Here is an 18,331-nt window from a genome sequence, read left to right as displayed (position 1 = left end):
TCAAAAACTGTATAAATATGGATACAGTGACAACCTTAGTAAAATACGGGAAACAAGACTTTTTCTCTGTAGCTAAGAAAAAATGCACAAAACCAATTTAGTAGATTCCTATTTAGACCATATAGAATTATAAATGCACACCTGGTACCCAGCTTCTTCTTAGCCCTAAATACATGAGTCAAATACAATCTAATCACCTAGAAAACTTGGAGAACATCTCTTGCCCTTCTCTTACCTTGGGGTGTTAAAGGGAGAAGCTAGGGTTAGGTGTTGAATGACTCAGGAGTGACAGTCTGGCTCCTTCAGGTGAGTGTGATTTTTTTCTCTTATCCATTTAGTTCACAACTACATTCTCCTGCTATGGTTTAAAAGCTAAAACATAAGGTAAGGTGGGTAGGGATAATGTTATTTTCATCTCTCTATCCCTAACTGTTCTTAGAACATTCATTATATATGAATATCTATGAACAAAATCTCCACCTTCAGAAATACCTTTTCACATAATTATTGATCACAGGCTCATGTAGCTAAGGTGTGATAACCTTTCTAGTGCCAATCCTCTCCAGAGCTGAAATGCTAGAACCCCAGGACCCCAGCACAAAACTTTATTTCCCCCTTAAAATGACCACATAATATTCTGCTTAAAAAAATTTATACTTGCCAATGAGAAAATAGAATCTAAGTAAAGACATCAAAGAGGAGATTTCCATGAAATTACATGGCATCTGCAATGGAAGTTAGGCCCCCAACTTGCATCTACCCTGTGTTACTTGCTTCCCAATACACATTCTCTTCTTCACCAGACACCACTATTTTTTTAAAATTTTTTAATGTTTATTTATTCTTGAGAGAGAGAGCATGAGCAGGGGAGGGGCAGAGAGAGACACACACACAGAATCTGAAGCAGGCTCCAGGCTCTGAGCCATCAGCACAGAGCCTCATGCAGGGCTCAAACTCACAAGCTGTGAAATCATGACCTGAGCCGAAGTCAGAAGCTTAAATGACTGAACCACCCAGGTGCTTCAGACACCACTATTTAGACTTTTCTCCTCAATGCTCCTCTGTTTAGTCAAGGGGGTTTCATAAGGCCTGAGCATATGCTGGAGCGAAATATATGCGGATACAATAGATGATGAGAGGATTTTCAAAAATCCAGGGAGAGAGAGTCAAGGATGGTGACGTGTGAATACCCAACCCCTAGGCTGGAAACTTTTGCACCATCCTAAGATCATGCCTCCCTCAAAGAAAGACCATCCTAGGAGACAGTATTAGTCAGGGTTCTCCAGAGAAACAGAACCAAGAGTACATACATACAGAGATAGAGGTAATAGGATTTATTTTAAGGAATCTGCTCATGTGATTTTGGAGGCTTGGCAAATCCAAAATCTGATGAAGGAGGCTGGCAGACTGGAGACTAAGGAAAGAGTTGCAGTTTGAGTCTGAGGACTATCTGCTTGAAAACCAAGAGGAGCCAATATTGCAGATGAACTCTGAAGGCAGTCTTCTGGAGAATTCCTTTTAAACCCAGGCCTTCAATTGATTGGATGAGGCCCAACCAGGAGAGCAATCTGCTTTACTCAATCTCCACCAATTTAAATGTAAATCTCACCCAGGACACTCTCAGAGAAACGTCCACAATAATATTTGACCAAATATCTCAATTCTGTGGCCCAGCCAAATTGACACATAAAATTAATCATCACAGGGACCTGCTTCTCTAGGGCATGGAAACAAGTACCATCACCTGGGGGCTTCTGGCAGGCCTCCCTTCTGGAAGATACCTACCTCCCTTAATTCCACTACATAGCTATCTCCCCATACTCACGTGGCTTGGTCTAGGAGACATCAAAGGGGCTTCAGATATAATATGAAAAAAAAGTCCATGCATTTGTTCTATCAATGAGTACATCTGTTTTCATTCAGTAAGTTGTCAATATTTTATAAGTAATCCAGAATCTTTTGGATACTTTAATGATGAGATCTAAATTATATTTAGATCTGCACTTGATGGAGACAATTATATTGCAGACCCACAGTAGTCATGTGGGTCTAAATAATGGTGCCTAACCTACTGGTGTTGGTCTTTCCTGAAGCAGCCTTGAGACTATTAAATTTACTGTTCTGCTCATCTATTGCCATTTAACAAACAACCCCAAAACTTGGAACAACCACAAAATTTATTTTGATAGCTTTGTGCAACCCAAGATCACAAACACTTCCTCCTTTGTTTTCTTCTATAAGTTTTATACTTTTAGGTTTAACACTTAGGTCTGTATCCATTTTTATCTAACTTTTATATTGTAAAAGGTAAAGATCTAAGGGTTTTTTGCATAAGAATATCTAAATGTTCCAACACCATTTGTGGAAAATACTACCCTTTCTCCATTGAATTGCCTTTGCATTTTGCTCATACAGTTCTCCATATATATTCTGGTCTATTTCTGCACTCTGTTTTCTGTCCAAGTAATATATTTGTCAACATTTATGCCACTACCACCCTGTCTTGATTGATGTAGCTTTACAAAACTCGAAACCAGGAAATCTTTTCATTTATTTTTTAATGTTTATTTATTTTTTTAAAGAGAAAGAGAGTGAGCAGGGGAGGGGCAGAGAGAGAGGGAGACACAAAATCTGACGCAGGCTCCAGGCTCTGAGCTGTAAGCACAGAGCCCGACGCGGGGCTCGAACTCACGGACCGTGAGATCATGATCTGAGCCGAAGTCGGACGCTTAACCTGACCAAGCCACCCAGGCGCCCCCTAGAATGATTATTAGAAAGACAGGTGATAATACCAAATGATGGTGAGGACAAGAGAAACTGGAACACCACATGAATGAACCTACAAAAACCAAGTTAGTTAAATAAAAGAAGTTAGACCTAAAGGACCACACATTTATATGCAACATCTTGTTCCAGAAAACAGTTATGTATAAAGACAGAAAGCATATCAGTGTTGGCTGATGGCAGAGTAAAGACAGACAGAGTATTGATTCAACGGAATATTTCTGGGTGATAAAAATGTCCTAAGATTGGACTGTAATGAGACATGCACAACTCTAAAAATATACCAAAACCACGAAATTGTACATATGGTAGGTGAATGTTATGGTATGTAAATTATACCTCAATGAAGCTGTTTTTTAAAAGCCAATGGAAATGCCTCCTAGGAACAAATTCCTCTCTACAGATTAATTTTTCAGATTCTGTAAGCTTACTTTTAGGTGGAGAGAGCAACCATTTCCGGGAGGACTCAAAGGTAAAGTATCTACTAAATACTGGTGTCAGCTAAAATGGTGTTTTATGGTAATCCAAACAGACAAGCCACTTTAAGAAGAGTGTGTTTGGCTATCACCTTCTCAGTACCTGAGGACAATAAAGATCTCTTTCTCTCTCAGGTAAGATATAAATATAACTGCAGAACACCAGACAACTTATTAAGTTATTCATTTCTTACACTAGGGCATCAAAAGTGGAAAATCATAAAACTATACAAAGCTGCTGGCAATTAGCACCTCTGTGTTTCTTTACTGTAGGAAGTTTCCTCCAACAAAATCTGAAAATAATCTTTTGAGTAATGTCAAAAATCTACATATCCCTTTTGGAATCTTATCAGGCACTCAGCACGGGACAGCTCAAACCAGGACTCTACAACACCCACTGAATTGGGTTAGGAGCCTATAGGAAGAGACTATCACCAGCCTGTATTCATCTCTTTACAGGTGGATGCTGACAAATTTTATGCAGATGGTAAAAAAAAGTTATATATTTCCCAGTGAACAAATATTTGCTCTAGACTAGAACAAAAAGAAATTCCTCAGATTAATTTACTAAGAATCCCTTAAATTATAGGACACTCTCAGCACTTAAACTATGGAAGCAGGAAGTAGATGAATAAACTAGAAGCCTTATCTTTTCTTTGTATTGTGCTTAAAGCTACCTTGACCAATACCCCCAGTATTTACTGGGTTGGAAATTTGTAGCAGGATGCTGCTTATCACTTATCATGGGGTTTTCGTGTTTTATATATAGCTTTCTGGCCAGTGAACTTCCTTTTTTCTTTCAAGCTGGCTCCAAATTTGCTCCTGTGCTAAATTACCTGTAAATATTCTAGATAGGAACCATTAGAAATACCAATTAGTTAATAGAAAGGACAGAAAATGAAAATGCTCAAACTAAGCAAAGGTTGCCACTGCAACCTTGCAAGATTCACTTTAAAATATTTTAAGTGATCATTATCATTTTGGTGGTAATGATCTCACAACTACAACCACCATGAGAAATTGATACTATATTTTTTTCATTGTACCAAAAAGATAAATGGTAAAAATGATCAAGGTATTCTACCTTGTCAAGACACACATTCTAAAGGACTAAATGCTAATTCAACAGCACTGGCTTCCCCACCTGTCAATCCTATAAAACCCTGCTCATTTCCACCCAAAACTGGAATATTCACACTTGTACAATCTTCCTCATCAGGACTGTAAGTCCCACTTTTCCTTTTTTTTTTTTTTTAAGTTTATTTATTTATTTTGAGAGTGAGAGACAGCGCAAGCAGAGAAGGGGCAGAGAGAGAGGGAGAGAGAGAATTCCAAGCCAGTTCCACACTGTCAGTACAGAGCCCAACAAACCGTGAGATCATGACCTGAACCAAAGTCAAGAATGAGTTGGTCACTCAACTGACTGAGCCACCCAGTGCCCCTAAGTTCTACATTTTATTAACTGTTATCTGGTACTAGTTCATACAGCTTCTTATGACCAAAAAAAAAAAAGGATGTTTTAATTCTGGGGGGCGGCGGGGGGGTGGGGAGAGCTCTGTCTTCAGAGAGCTCTTGAAAATGTACAGTATAAATATATTGTAACTCTAACAAAGACTCAGATTCTCATCTTGGGCCTGAAAGCTGGGCTATGTATTCCTCTTGTATTTTGTTGTTTCTTTGTGTAGTATGTCAGTAGTCATTTATTCTGTGAAATGAGAATGCACTGATAAAAGATTTTGAGTAAATGTCTAGGAGGTTCAACACAATTACAGTTTCAGGGATATGCAATCCCTGTCTTTTCTGCGTGGTGCGTTTTTGTTTTTCATATACTAATTAAAGAGGTGGAGATCAGTCTCTGTCTTTTCTGTTGAACTTGAAATAGCCACCATACTAATGGAAGTGAGACAGATATCCTTCCCATTTTGATTATATTCATTAATTTCAGCAGATATTTCTTCAAGCTTAATATTGAAAAGTGACTTTCCACATACATCACATCCATCAATCACCTTTCTTACCCAGTTTCTATTACCAATCATTAACTCTGAAATGTTTCAAACTTTTCTCCTGTGAGTCACATTTATAGTGAACTGTTCTTGAACCTATAGGATTCATACCCATGTTAACTGCTTTCCCACATGAAGTATTTTTCTCATTAATCAGTGTGTTTGTTTGTTTGTTTGTTTGTTTTGATTAATATAAGTTGCCTGGATCAATGGTCTTGGATGTTCTGGCCTCTCCAGGCTTTTTCTGGAATAAAGGAAAATTAATCACATCTGATGAATTATATTGGTTATGACTTGGCTCTCTAATTGTACTTAAATGTGGTTAAGTTTTGGCTTCAAGACCAGTCTCCCAGAAGAAAAGGAAAATTCCTCATAACTGGTGATGTTCCACCTATTGATCAATCAATCTATGGAAAAGAACCTTTTGCAGCATCAAAAAAGGAGAGAAGACAATAAAATACAAGTACCTTCAGTATTGTCCAAATGTGACCTTTAACATTGAGTAAGAAATATGTAGACCAAGTGGTGATCCTTGCATCAAGGCCAAATTAATAGATTTATTTTGAATGCTGATTTAGTTATTTTAGTTCATCGGTGCTGATTAATACTGAATCTACGCTAATCATGAATTCCTATTTCTTCCCTTTACAATATTCTAACTTACTGGGTTTTTTTCAAAGTCTTGTTTTATAATAATCTTCTTAACTCGAGCTAATATCTTAGTTCACACATCTGTAATTTCTATTAATTTTAGGAGGGAAGAAAAAAGGTTTTTTCCTCAACTGGCTCCTCTACCAACTAATTAGATAATCACTGAATATATAGTTCTGGTACACATAAACATGAGCAAGAGGGGGAAAAAGGCACTTATCTAGCAAAATCATAAGTAAGTTGAGAGAAAGAAACTCATGAATCAACACACATAAGTCTTGGCAGAACACCTATGTGCAAGTGGAAAACAAGGAGGGAGAAAACAATAACGTCTGATGCTAATAAACAATAACCATATTTAATACTAATTCACACTTAATTTGTTTAATCCTCAGAACCCTTTCAGATAGGTTTGCTTACTGTCCCCATTTTACAGATGAGGAAACTAAGGCATATAAAGATTAAGTAGCTTGTCTAAAGTCATACATCTAGAGTGGTAAAGAACAGTTTCTTGAAAACAGGATTTGAGCATAAAATTAAAGGTTTAAAGTTTCTAGGGAGGCAAAACGCAGTTCAATAAAAGATCTAGATATGTTTCAGGATATTTACAAATACAGATTAAATGGAATTTAGGATAAGTTTTGGGAAAACAGAGAAAAATAAAATTTGGACAGGCAACATAAGGCTATCATGATAGTCCTTATTTTAAAAAAAGTTGTAGGGGCACCTGGGTGGCTCAGTCAGTTAAGCGTTCACCTCAGCTGAGGTCATGATCTCATAGTTCATGAGTTCAAGCCCCACGTTGGGCTCTGTGCTGACAGCTCAGAGCCTGGAAACTGTTTCAGATTCTGTGTTTCCCTCTCTCTACTCCTCCCCTGCTTGCACTCTGTCTCTCTCTCTCAAAAATAAATAAACATAAAACAAAGTTGTAGATTTCAGAACTATATAGTAAGTACCAGATTTATCTTCTCAGGTTAGTCTCAAGATAAAGGTCACAATTTTGGTAATCAAATCTGACAAACACAAATAAGAATTCACCTATGTGACAATATGGTTCTGGTCGAAGTTCATGATAACTGAGCACACTGGGGGAACTGAAAGCGTAATAATAACAAGATACTGAGATAAAATGTATGAGAGGATGGGAGAGATGAAAATTTCAGGATGACTCAATCCATGCAAACGGGAGAACAACAGAGCCCAGTGACTAAAAGGAGAATTTGGAAAGTGAATAGACATTGTAAAATGGAAAGTTAATGACTTCAGTTTCTGACATTCTGAGGATGAAGCAAGTAGGACTTCTCACTGGAAGTGACCTTCCAACAGGCCAAATGCTGCTCTGTGAGGCAGAAGTAAAGTATACTAGAGACGACAGGCAGCACAGAACAGTTTTAACGAGCATGGTCTCTAGTACTAGGTAACTTGGGTATGAAATCAAGGAGCACCACTTATTTACTGGAGGACGTTGGGCATGGAATTTAATCTCCTGGGACTTCAGCTCGTTTATCCACAGAAATAATAATAGTATATGTCCCAGGGGACGGTTGTGAGAAGTAGATGAATTAATACATGTGAACTGCTTAGAACGGTGCCTTGCGCATCACAGGCTGTAACACAAGTGTTGACTACGATGATTGTAATTTTGCCACCAGTTTTGGAGCCATGAACATAAAGACAGGTGACGCCTTAAAAATTGATTAATAGATTTGAAACATCTAGGAAGAGTAGGAGGTATGAAACAAAGCCTTTTAAAAAATCCTAGATTGGGGTACCTGGGTGGCTCAGTCGGTTAAGCGTCCGACTTTGGCTCAGGTCATGATCTCACAGTTTGTGGATTCGAGCCCCGCATCGGGCTCTGTGCTGACAGCTCAGAGCCTGGAGCCTGCTTCACATTCTGTGTCTCCCTCTCTCTCTCTGCCCCTTCCCTGCTCATGCTCTCTCTCTGATTCAAAAATAAATAAACATTAAAAAAATTAAAATAAATAAATAAATTAATTAATTAATTAAAAATCCTAGATTGAGTGGAATGATTGCATAAATCAAGATTTATTGATTTAATTAATATTTCCTGTATGCCAGCAGTGTGATGAGCCCTGGTGCTGGGTGGTAAACTAGACAAACTGCAGAAGGATAAATAGTTAAAGAAGGTGAATGTGGGGCGCCTGGGTGGCTCAGTCGGTTAAGCGTCCGACTTCGCACGTCATGATCTCATGGTTCGTGAGTTTGAGCCCCGCATCGGGCTCTGTGCTGATAGCTCAGAGCCTGGAGCCTGCTTCACATTCTGTGTCTCCCTCTCTCTCTCTCTGCTCCTTCCCTGCTCATGCTGTGTCTCTCTCTGTCTCAAAAATAAATAAACATTAAAAAAAAAAATTAAAAAAAAAAAAAAAAGAAGGTGAATGTGACCAAATTAGTTCTACTTACCAAAAACAAGTTTAGGTGTATTATAGAGGGAATATTGAGCACTACCAAATAAAGCACAAAGGTACACAGGCAATTATCATTCTGGGCCAAAAACCCAATGGCTATGAAATCTTAGCAGCAGGGACAAAAGAGAAAATGGATAGTGAGTCTGAACACAGAAAAACATGAGGCACTTCACCATGAAAGGATAGAAGGAAGGAGTAGAGTTACGTGATGGAGCACAGATGTTTAAATCACTAGACGTTTAGCTATTCCTAAAGAAACTGGGGTGCCTGGGTGGCTCGGTTGGTTAAGCGTCCAACTTCAGCTCAAGTCATGATCTCACAGGTTGTGGGTTTGAGCCCCGCGCCAGGTTCTGTGCTGACAGCTCAGAGCCTGGAGCCTGCTTTGGATTCTGTGTCTCCTTCTCTCTCTGCCCCTCCCCCGCTCATACTCTCTCTGTCTCTCTCAAAAATAAATAAACATTTAAAAAAAACTTGGGGCGCCTGGGTGGCTCAGTCAGTTGAGCATCCAACTTCAGCTCACGTCATGATCTGAAAAATTTAAAAAAACTTTAAAAAAGAGGCTATATCCAAAATTGATGAAAATCAAAAGGAGTATATAAAAATGGGAAGAAATTGGGCAACTGAAGAATAATGAAGAAATAAATATTGAAGATACAGTAACTAGAAATTAGATTTGGGTAATGTCAGAGTGCAAAGTGTCTCTATAAACATCAAGTAGAGAATGAGCACATTCTAAGAGGAAGGTGATATTACAATATGTTAATTTAAACATCTTGGGAATGGTGGTCAGACATCCTTCAATATTTGTGAAGGTATGAAGTCTCTAAAATGAGATTTCCAAAAATGTTTCAGAGATCTCACAGTAGTCTGAATAATGTCCCTAAAGTTCATATCCACCCAGAACCTCAGAATGTGATATATGGAACTAGGGTCTTGGTAGATATAATTAGTTAGGATGAGGTCATGTTAGATTAGGGTGGGCCCTAAATTAGGGGAGGACACAAAGAGGGAAGGCTAGATGATAACAGAAACAGGGATTAGAGTCAGCTGTAAGTCAAGGAATGCCAAGGATTGCCAGCAACCACCAGAAGTTAGGAAGAGGTAGGAAGGATTTTCCCCTAGAGGCTTTGGAGAAAGTATGGCTCTGCTGACATCCTGATTTTGTACTTCTAGCCTCCAGAAGTGAGAGAATACATTTCTGTTGTTTTAAGTAACCCAGTTTGTGGTATTCCATTACAACGGCCATAGGAAAATATTACAGGTACCAAGTAACCAACTGTCCACTTTAAGATCTGATTTCCAGTAGCTTCCATCTCTTGGGTACACAATAACTCACCTGGAAGACTCTGGCTTGAGAACATCACCTCTATTATCCATGGTTCTGCTCCTTGCTCCAACTGGGAGATCACATCTGGTTTGATTGTAAGACACCCTGTCAATGAGAAATGACACAAGACTCACGTCTACACATCTTGTGCTTCATGATGCCTAAGGACTGTCATGCATGATGACATTGCTTATTTCAACCCCAGCAGAGCAGTACCTCTCACTAGAGATGAAGACACTGACATCCTTCCTGAAGGCCTAAAGCAATTAAGTATTTTAACCAAACCCTTAGCAATAAAAACAATTCAACTCATGTCAACTATACTCAAATTATATATATAGATATATATAATAAAACAATAAAAATTAAAGGGGTTGCCTGGATGGCTCGGTCGGTTGAGTATCCGACTCTTGATTTAGGCTCAGGTCATGATCCCAGGGTCGTGGGATCGAGCTCTGCATCAGGTTACCTGCTAAGCATGGAGCCTGCTTAGGATTCTCTCTCCTTCTCTCTCTGTCTCTGTCTCTGTCTCTCTCCTTCTGCCTCCTCCCTCGTGCACACACACACTCTCTCTCTCTCGCTCTCAAAAAAAAGTAAAAATAAAAATAAAAACAATTCAAGTCTTTAGAGGTATGACATGTTTCATCAACTCAGAATGGAAATTCATGCTCTAGGAAGTTACTTGGGAAACTCTACTTACCCACTGAAACCAGTTTGCTGTAGTTCTCCAGCATCACATCCCTGCACAGGATCTTCTGAGCTGAGTCCAGCCACTGCCACTCCACCTGGGTGAAACTGACTGACACATCCTTGAATGATACTAATCCCTGTAAAAACAGTACATTCTGTTTAATCTGAATTAACCACTGAGGAATGTGCAAAATGTTTGCTTCATGCATTGATAGAGCTTATAAAAAAATTCTATTTGATGCATATAATGCACCTGTTTTCATTTTTAGGGGAGAAATAAATACTGTATTAGAAATATCTTGTCACTATACTAATTGCTAGGGGGCGGGGAAGGCCTATTGAGCTTTCTATACCTGTATACGGAAACACTCTTGTTGCTGTGAAAAATCAAGATGTGTTCCTGTTCTCAATAACATTCTGGTAGATATGCAAACACCTTTACAATAAGGTACTACAGGAGCTAGGTTAGAAATGTTCACAAGGTATATAGCGTAGACAGAAAGAGGGAAAAGTCAGTTCCATTCATGTTACTAGGTCGGTGCTATGAGGCTGAAAATCTTTGCAGGAATATGCATTAGCCTCCACATGGTAAAATGCACGAAGTATTTTAAAAGTTAAGTATAGGGGAAAGCAAATAGCATAGTGTGTTAGATGAACAGGATGAGCAGATATGGTAAGAAAAAGATACTCAACAGGTATTCAGGGGCCAGATATGGAATAATTTTGGACAAGTTCCTATATATCAATGGTTTCCAAACACCCTTTGATCACCACTCCATCATTTCAAGTGATACTATTTGTACTTATGTATATAAGTACATATAATGACAATCCAAGCATTATTTCTTAATTACTTTCTTAATTTTAGATAAAAATAAAATGCAAATTGTAACACATTTTTCAGAGACCCTGATAGGATAGCTTTGCACACTTCCTGGGATGTCTACCTTCCTTTCTGGAGACCCCCATTCCAGAAAACATGAAACCAGTGAAGAGATGTGCATAAGCCCTGGATGATCCAGATAAATCTGGATTTCAGATTTAACATTCTAGAAAAGGTGGTTCTCGACTCTGATAGCACATTTGAATCTCCTTAGAAAATATATAAACCAGGCTCAATAATGCTATTTTTTAAATGGGAAGATGTCAAACTTACAGAAAAGATGCAAATAAAATATGCACAGAGAACACCCATATGCCCAGACTCACTTATTGTTAACATGTGACTCCATTTATCGTTTGCATGTATTCTCTTCCTGTCTACATACAAACACAAAAATAAGAAAATACGCACACAAAATTTTTTTTTCTGTGCCACTTTGAAGGTGAAATTATACACATCATGGCTTTTTACTCCTAAATAATTCAGGGTGTATATATAACCATGGCAATTATCAAATTCAGTACATTTAACATTAGCATGGTACTTTTATCTAAGTAACCTTTCTTATGCCAGTTTGGCTAGCTGACCCAATAACCTCTTTTACAGCATGTTCCCCCTTCCAGTACAGATCTAGCCTAGTGTCCATGCATTTTGTTGTCATGTCTTTTTTAGCTTCCTTTAATCTGGAACATTTCCATATCTTCTATCTTTGGACATAGGCATCTTTGAAATATATGGTTCTCTACTTTTTTTTTTTTTTTTTTTTTTTTTTGAAAAAAATAGCACATTCACTCTTGGTTTGCCTGATATTTCCTCACGGTTAGATTTAGGTTATGTGATCTAGACTGGGAAGTCCACAGGTGATATTTCATGTTTCCTTCACAGGTATCCCATCCATGGCATATGCTGTCATCTGTCCCTCAATGGAAATGCTAATTCTCATCATCCAGGCAATGAGTTGTTTGATCTCTCCACTGTGTAATTACTGCCTTTTTATCTCCCTGAGAACAAATAAGCAGTCTGTGGGGAGATTTTAAGACCGTGTAAATCCCTTAATCCTCATTAGACTGTCTCCTACGTTTAGCATCAGTTGAGGATTCTCGCCTGATGCGATCTCCACTGTGACAGATATAAAATGCTGCTTTTCTAACTCCTACGTTTCCTCCACATTTACCAGTTAGCTCTTAGCATTCTACCATAAGCAAGAAGCCTCTCTTCAGCGCCATTTATTTAAGTATAGACTCATGAATTTCTATTTTCTTCCAATGGTTTACAATTGATTACTGTACTTAATTATTTTGGTCTTCACATTGTCCCAGATTTGGCCAGTAAAAGCCCCTTCAAGCTGACATGCCAGCATGATTACTTTAAGTGCTTCTCTACTTTCTGGCATAAAATGATGTTCCACACTCATCTTATATATACCCTGCCCAGCCCTGGAATCAGCCATTTCTCTAAAGAGCGAGCCCTGGTTCCTTTTAGTGGGGAATGGTATTAGACACTAAGCTCTAGACCATACACGTATGCCATGATATGGTTTTTATTTCTCACTTTCTAATTCGGATTTTCAAACCTGAAAAAAAAAGTTGAAAAACACATAAAGTGAACACTTGAATTATCATCACCTAAATCCTTTTTTGCAGTATTTGCTTTACTTCTTCCTATATATAATTGTATCTTTTGCTGTATCATTTGAAACCTGCAGCTATCATGACAGTTCACTCTTCCATATTTCAGCATGTATTTCCTAACAATAAGGCCCTGTTCTCATACACCACATTCACACCTAAAGAAACTAAAATTAATTCAATTAAATTGTCTAAAACACAATCCTTATTTAAATTTCTCAAGTGCTTCAAAATAGTTCCTCAATCCAGAATTCAATCAATTCTCACACATCCCATTTGGTTCCTATGATTCTTCCATCTTCTCTAACCTAGAACAAGCCTCTCCACCATTTTTGTTTACTTTGATTTTTTTTAAAGAATCCAGGCCAGTTGTCTTATAGAATATCCCATTCTCTGGATTTGTCTGATTGTTTATGATTAAATGCAGAGCAACTTCTTATCTTTTGGACAAAAAAACAAGAGATGATATCACATGCCTCTTATTGCAACATATAGGGGACTAAACATCCCATTGTCCTTCTCTTGGTGAAATTTAGTATGATCGTTTGGTTAAAGTGGTGGTCACCAGCTCTCTCCTTTGTAAAGGCATATTTTCCCAGTAACTGATGAGTAATCCATGGGCAGCAAAGCAATATTTTGAGGCCATATAATTATCCTGTTCACTTTCAACCTTTCAATCAGTGATTTTAGTATCAATGGATGATTCCTGCCAAATTAATTATTGCCCTAAGGCTTACAAAATGGTGATTTTTTTTTACCCTCTCTCTTCCATATTTGTTAGTTGGCTTTTTTTTTTTTTTTTTTTTTTTTAAGTAAAGAAGAGCTTCCCCCTTCCTCTTATGTCTTTTTCTCTCTTCTGTATCACTAGAAACTCATGGACATTTTTTTGGTCACTGTGTAATAATAACCAGTCACTCTTTTTGGTGCTAAGCTACTCCAATTTGGTCAATGATGGGGTTCTGTGTCCTTTTATGAATCCTTTCAGTACATCTTGTTTCTAGCATAAAATTATATTCCAGAATTAATTTATACTTTACATGTTCCAGAGTTAGATTTCTTTCAGTGGAAAAAAGAGTATTTGGAAACCAAAATTTGGCTATTAGGTATGCAACAGATGGGCTAGTGCTTCTAGGCCCTTTCAGAAGCCAGAGCAAAAAAATATTCATTTTTTAAAATATCATGAGTGGATATTGATTCCTCCAATTCATATCCAACAACATTTTCCCATTCAATATCTGTAATTCCCTTCTAATAGAACCTGGTTTCTAAGCACTGCAATATATTTACCCATTCAACTGATACAAAGTAGTTTTAGAAATTATAGTACCAATCCAGTACCAATAACAGCTCTACTAAGTTAAAGATTTCTTTGCAGTTCTTAACTTTTTATTTTTAAATAATTTTAGACTCCATGAAAAGTTGTATATATTGTAAAGTTCTTGCATAACCTTCACCCAGTTTTCCCAATGTTAAGATCTTAATTAACATATATATTTACCAAAATTAAGAAATTAATATCGGTTTGTTATTAACCTTACCCTGCTTGTGCATGCTCTCTCTCTCGCTTGTTCTCTCTCTCTCTCAAAATAAATAAACTTAAAAAAAGTATTTAAAGGGTTGTCGTGCATATCTCTCCCCAACCCCATGTCACTACAAATGGCTATGGTGTGGTGCATTAACACTACAGACATCAGAAAACACTACAAACCAGGGGGTGGGATTCTCCTAAGAGAACTAGTTGTTAAACATATTCCAGCACACCACTGACAGTATCCTGAACACATAAAATATTGCCTAGCTAAAAGCAATGCTCAGTTGACAGCTAAAGAACTAAGGGATAAAACTGACTTCCAGCAGAAGTACAAAATGATACAACCACTGTTCAGGGCAATTTTGTAGTATTTATGAAAATTATGAGATGGCCTAGTTTTGACCTAAGACCCAGTTATTCTAATTCTAGAAAATTTTTCCTTAAGTTTCACACATACGAAATTACATTTACATAAGGTTATTCAATGAAACATTGCTAGTATCAGCAAAAAACTATACATACATATCCTTCAACAGCAAACTGGTTAAATAATCAATGATAGAGGCACCTGGGTGGCTCAGTCAGTTGAGTGCCCAACTCTTGATTTTGTTTGGCTCAGGTCATGATCTCATGGTTCATGGGATCAAGCCCCATGTCAGGCTCTGTGTTAGCAACGCAGAGTGTGCTTGGGATTCTCTCTCTCCCACTCTCTCTGCCTCTCCTTGCTCGTACACACTCTCTCTCTCTTTGTCTCTCTCTCTCTCTCTCATTCGATCAAAATAAATCAATAATTGTTTAATTAAAAAAAAATCGATGACCAATGCATACAGTGGAAACCATGCAGCTATACACGATGAGAAGCAGAAGTAATAAGAAGCAGAGTCAGGACTTCCAAAAATTCCTCCATAAAATAAATAAGAAAACTAGCAAAAATTCTAAGAATCAGCTTTTTTTAAAGTTTGAAACTAACCACAGTCTTGCGTAAATCCAGGGAGCATTCATTCAATAAACACTGCTGGTTTGAGGTTTGTGAGGTTTGTGGCATTTTAACTCGCTCCATTTGCATCCTTTACCATCCAGCTCCACGGGAGGCCTGAAAACAAACAGCTTGTAATCACAGTGAAAAGCAGCAACAAGGCAGCCACCAGAGAGAGCAGAAGAGGGATAGAGCTCTTTCAAAGCCTCATCCCCAGAGAACTGTCATTATTTACCTGTCTGATGGTTCCTTGGAAGACTCTACTGTCTTTAAGCTAGCTTGGAGCTTCCACAGTACAAACAGCCTTTTCCCCAGGGGACGTGCTTGGAAAAGAATTAGAGGAAAGTTATTAACTTCACAGCCACCTGAGGTGGTGAATAACAGTTGGAGCAAGCAAGAGGCTAATTTAAAAGCTAAAAAAGGAAAATCTCATAATGCCCATAGGAACTTTGAAAGCTTCAACGTATTCCTAGGAATCTAGAAAGCCACATACATGCCCAGGGACATGCACATGCTCAGGAAAGACCTAAGAAGACCCTAAGCTCTTATTCTCAGCTGACCTTGAAGCTCTGTACATGCAGAAGTAAAGACTAAGGCAGAGTTGTCAATAGCACATCTGAGTGTTGAAGGTGTGTGCCACCAATGCACAGAGAGCACCTGGACACAGACCAGGAGACTTATTAACTCCAAGCATTTGAGGAAATCTGGTAAATCATTAGCTGACTAGCCTACTGAGTAGAGATTTCAGTGGCCACACATGATAAAGAATACAGACTTTACGCAATCAGTTTAGAAAACTCACTAAACAACATAACAATGACAGTGATAACAACAAACACTGGGGAGGGGAGACTCTGAAAGCTGCCAAGTAATATTATTTAAAATGACTAATTTTCAACAAAAATTATGAGACAAGCAAAGAAACAAGGAATAATATCTGACACAATAGAGGAAAAAAACAATTGATACAAATTGTCCCTTAGGAAGTGCAGATACTAGACTTGCTAGACAAAAGACTTTAAATCAGCTATTTTCAATATGTTCAAACTAAAGGGTAACCACGTCTAAAGAACTAAAGGAAAGTAATAGTACAATGTCTTACTATGTAGACAATATCAATAAAGAGATAAAAATTATTTAAAAAAAACAAAAAGATATTCTGGAGTTGAAAAGTACAATAACCAGAAATTAGAAATTCATTAGAAGGGCACAAGATCAGATTTGATGTGGCAGAAGAAATAATGAACATGGGGCGCCTGGGTGGCGCAGTCGGTTAAGCGTCCGACTTCAGCCAGGTCACGATCTCGCGGTCCGTGAGTTCGAGCCCCGCGTCAGGCTCTGGGCTGATGGCTCGGAGCCTGGAGCCTGCTTCCGATTCTGTGTCTCCCTCTCTCTCTGCCCCTCCCCCGTTCATGCTCTGTCTCTCTCTGTCCCAAAAATAAATAAACGTTGAAAAAAAAAATTTAAAAAAGAAATAATGAACAAACTTCATTGAAGACAGAACAGGTCAACTTATCCAGTCTGAAGAACAGTCTGGATTTATCCAGTCTGAAGAACAGAAAGAAAACAATGAAAAATGTTGAACAGAGCCTCAGAGACCTGTGGGATATCAAGTATTCAAACATATGCATAATGGGTTCCTCAAAAATTAAAAATAGAACTACCCTATGATCCAGCAATTGCACTATTAGGTATTTACCCAAAGGATACAAAAATACAGATTCAAAGGGGTACATGCACCCCGATGTTTATAGCAGCATTATCAACAATAGCCAAACTGTGGAGAGAGCCCAATTGTCCATAGACTGATGAATGAATAAAAAAGAGGTGGTATATATATATAATGGAATATTACTTAGCCTTCAAAAAAAAAGAAATTTTGCCATTTGCAACGACACAGATGGAGCCAGAATGCATTATGCTAAGCAAAATAAGTCGACCAGAGAAAAACAAATACCATATAACTTCACTCACATGTGGAATTTAAGAAACAAAACAGATGAATGTATGGGAAGAGAGAGAAAAAGAGAAGAAAGGGGAACAAACCACAAGAGACTCTTAACAATAGAGAACAAACTCAGGGTTGATGGAGAGAGGGGGGTGGGAAATGGGCTACATGGGGGATGGGTATTAAGAAAGGCACTTGTTGTGATGAGCACTGGATGTTGTTATATAAGTGATGAATCACTGAATTCTACTTCTGAAGCCAATACTGCACTGTATATTAACTAACTAAAATATAAACAATTTAAAAAATGGTTAAATGAAAAAAATATATATGCATAATGGGAGACCCAGAAAGAGAAAAGAGGAAGGGACAGAAACAATAGCTGAAGAAATAATGGCCAACATCTTCCCAAATTTGACGTAAGATATGAATCTATACATCCACAAAGCTAAACAAACTACAAATAAAAGTTAAAAAAAAAATCAATTAACCACACACATCATAATCTGTTAAAGGTGAGAGACAGAATCTTGAAAGCAGCAAGATGAAAACAACTCATTGTTTACAATGGATCTTCAATAAGATTAACAGCTAGTTTTGCTTCAGAAATCACAGAGGCAAGAATGCAGTAGGAATAAAAAGACTATCAACCTAAACTATCCTTGAAAAATGGAGGCGAGGGAAGCCTGGGTGGCTCAGTTGGTTAAGCATCTGACTTTGGCTCAGGTCATGATCTTGTGGTTCGTTAGTTCAAGCCCCACGTTGGGCTCTGTGCTGACAGCTCAGAGCCTGGAGCCTGCTTCAGATTCTGTGTCTCCCTCTCTGCCCCTCCACTGCTCACCCTCTGTCTCTCTCTCTCTCAAAAATAAATGAACATAGAAAGAAAGAAAGAAAGAAAGAAAGAAAGAAAGAAAGAAAGAAAGAAAGAAAAAGAAAGAAAGAAAGAAAGAAAGAAAAATGGAGGAGATATTTTAAAAATCCCCGGATAAACAAAAACTGAGAGAA

General features: G+C 38.0%; 1 protein-coding gene across 1 annotated transcript in view; it reads right to left on the bottom strand.

The window, feature by feature from the left end:
* Nucleotides 1–15,701, bottom strand: part of BMS1 (BMS1 ribosome biogenesis factor) — a 71,540-nt gene extending 55,839 nt beyond the window's left edge. Inside the window, exons 1-4 of the mRNA XM_030334196.1 lie at nucleotides 15,614–15,701; nucleotides 15,373–15,495; nucleotides 10,371–10,497; nucleotides 9,680–9,775 (exon numbers count right to left, since the gene is read on the bottom strand). The gene's annotated coding sequence lies outside the window, so the exon portion shown is untranslated. The remainder of the gene's footprint in view (nucleotides 1–9,679; nucleotides 9,776–10,370; nucleotides 10,498–15,372; nucleotides 15,496–15,613) is intronic.
* Between the last annotated feature and the right edge of the window lie 2,630 nt (nucleotides 15,702–18,331).

Source organism: Lynx canadensis, chromosome D2 (assembly GCF_007474595.2).
Source record: "Lynx canadensis isolate LIC74 chromosome D2, mLynCan4.pri.v2, whole genome shotgun sequence".
NCBI classification, from domain to species: Eukaryota; Metazoa; Chordata; class Mammalia; order Carnivora; family Felidae; genus Lynx; species Lynx canadensis.
This window is presented reverse-complemented; position numbering and strand designations above follow the sequence as displayed.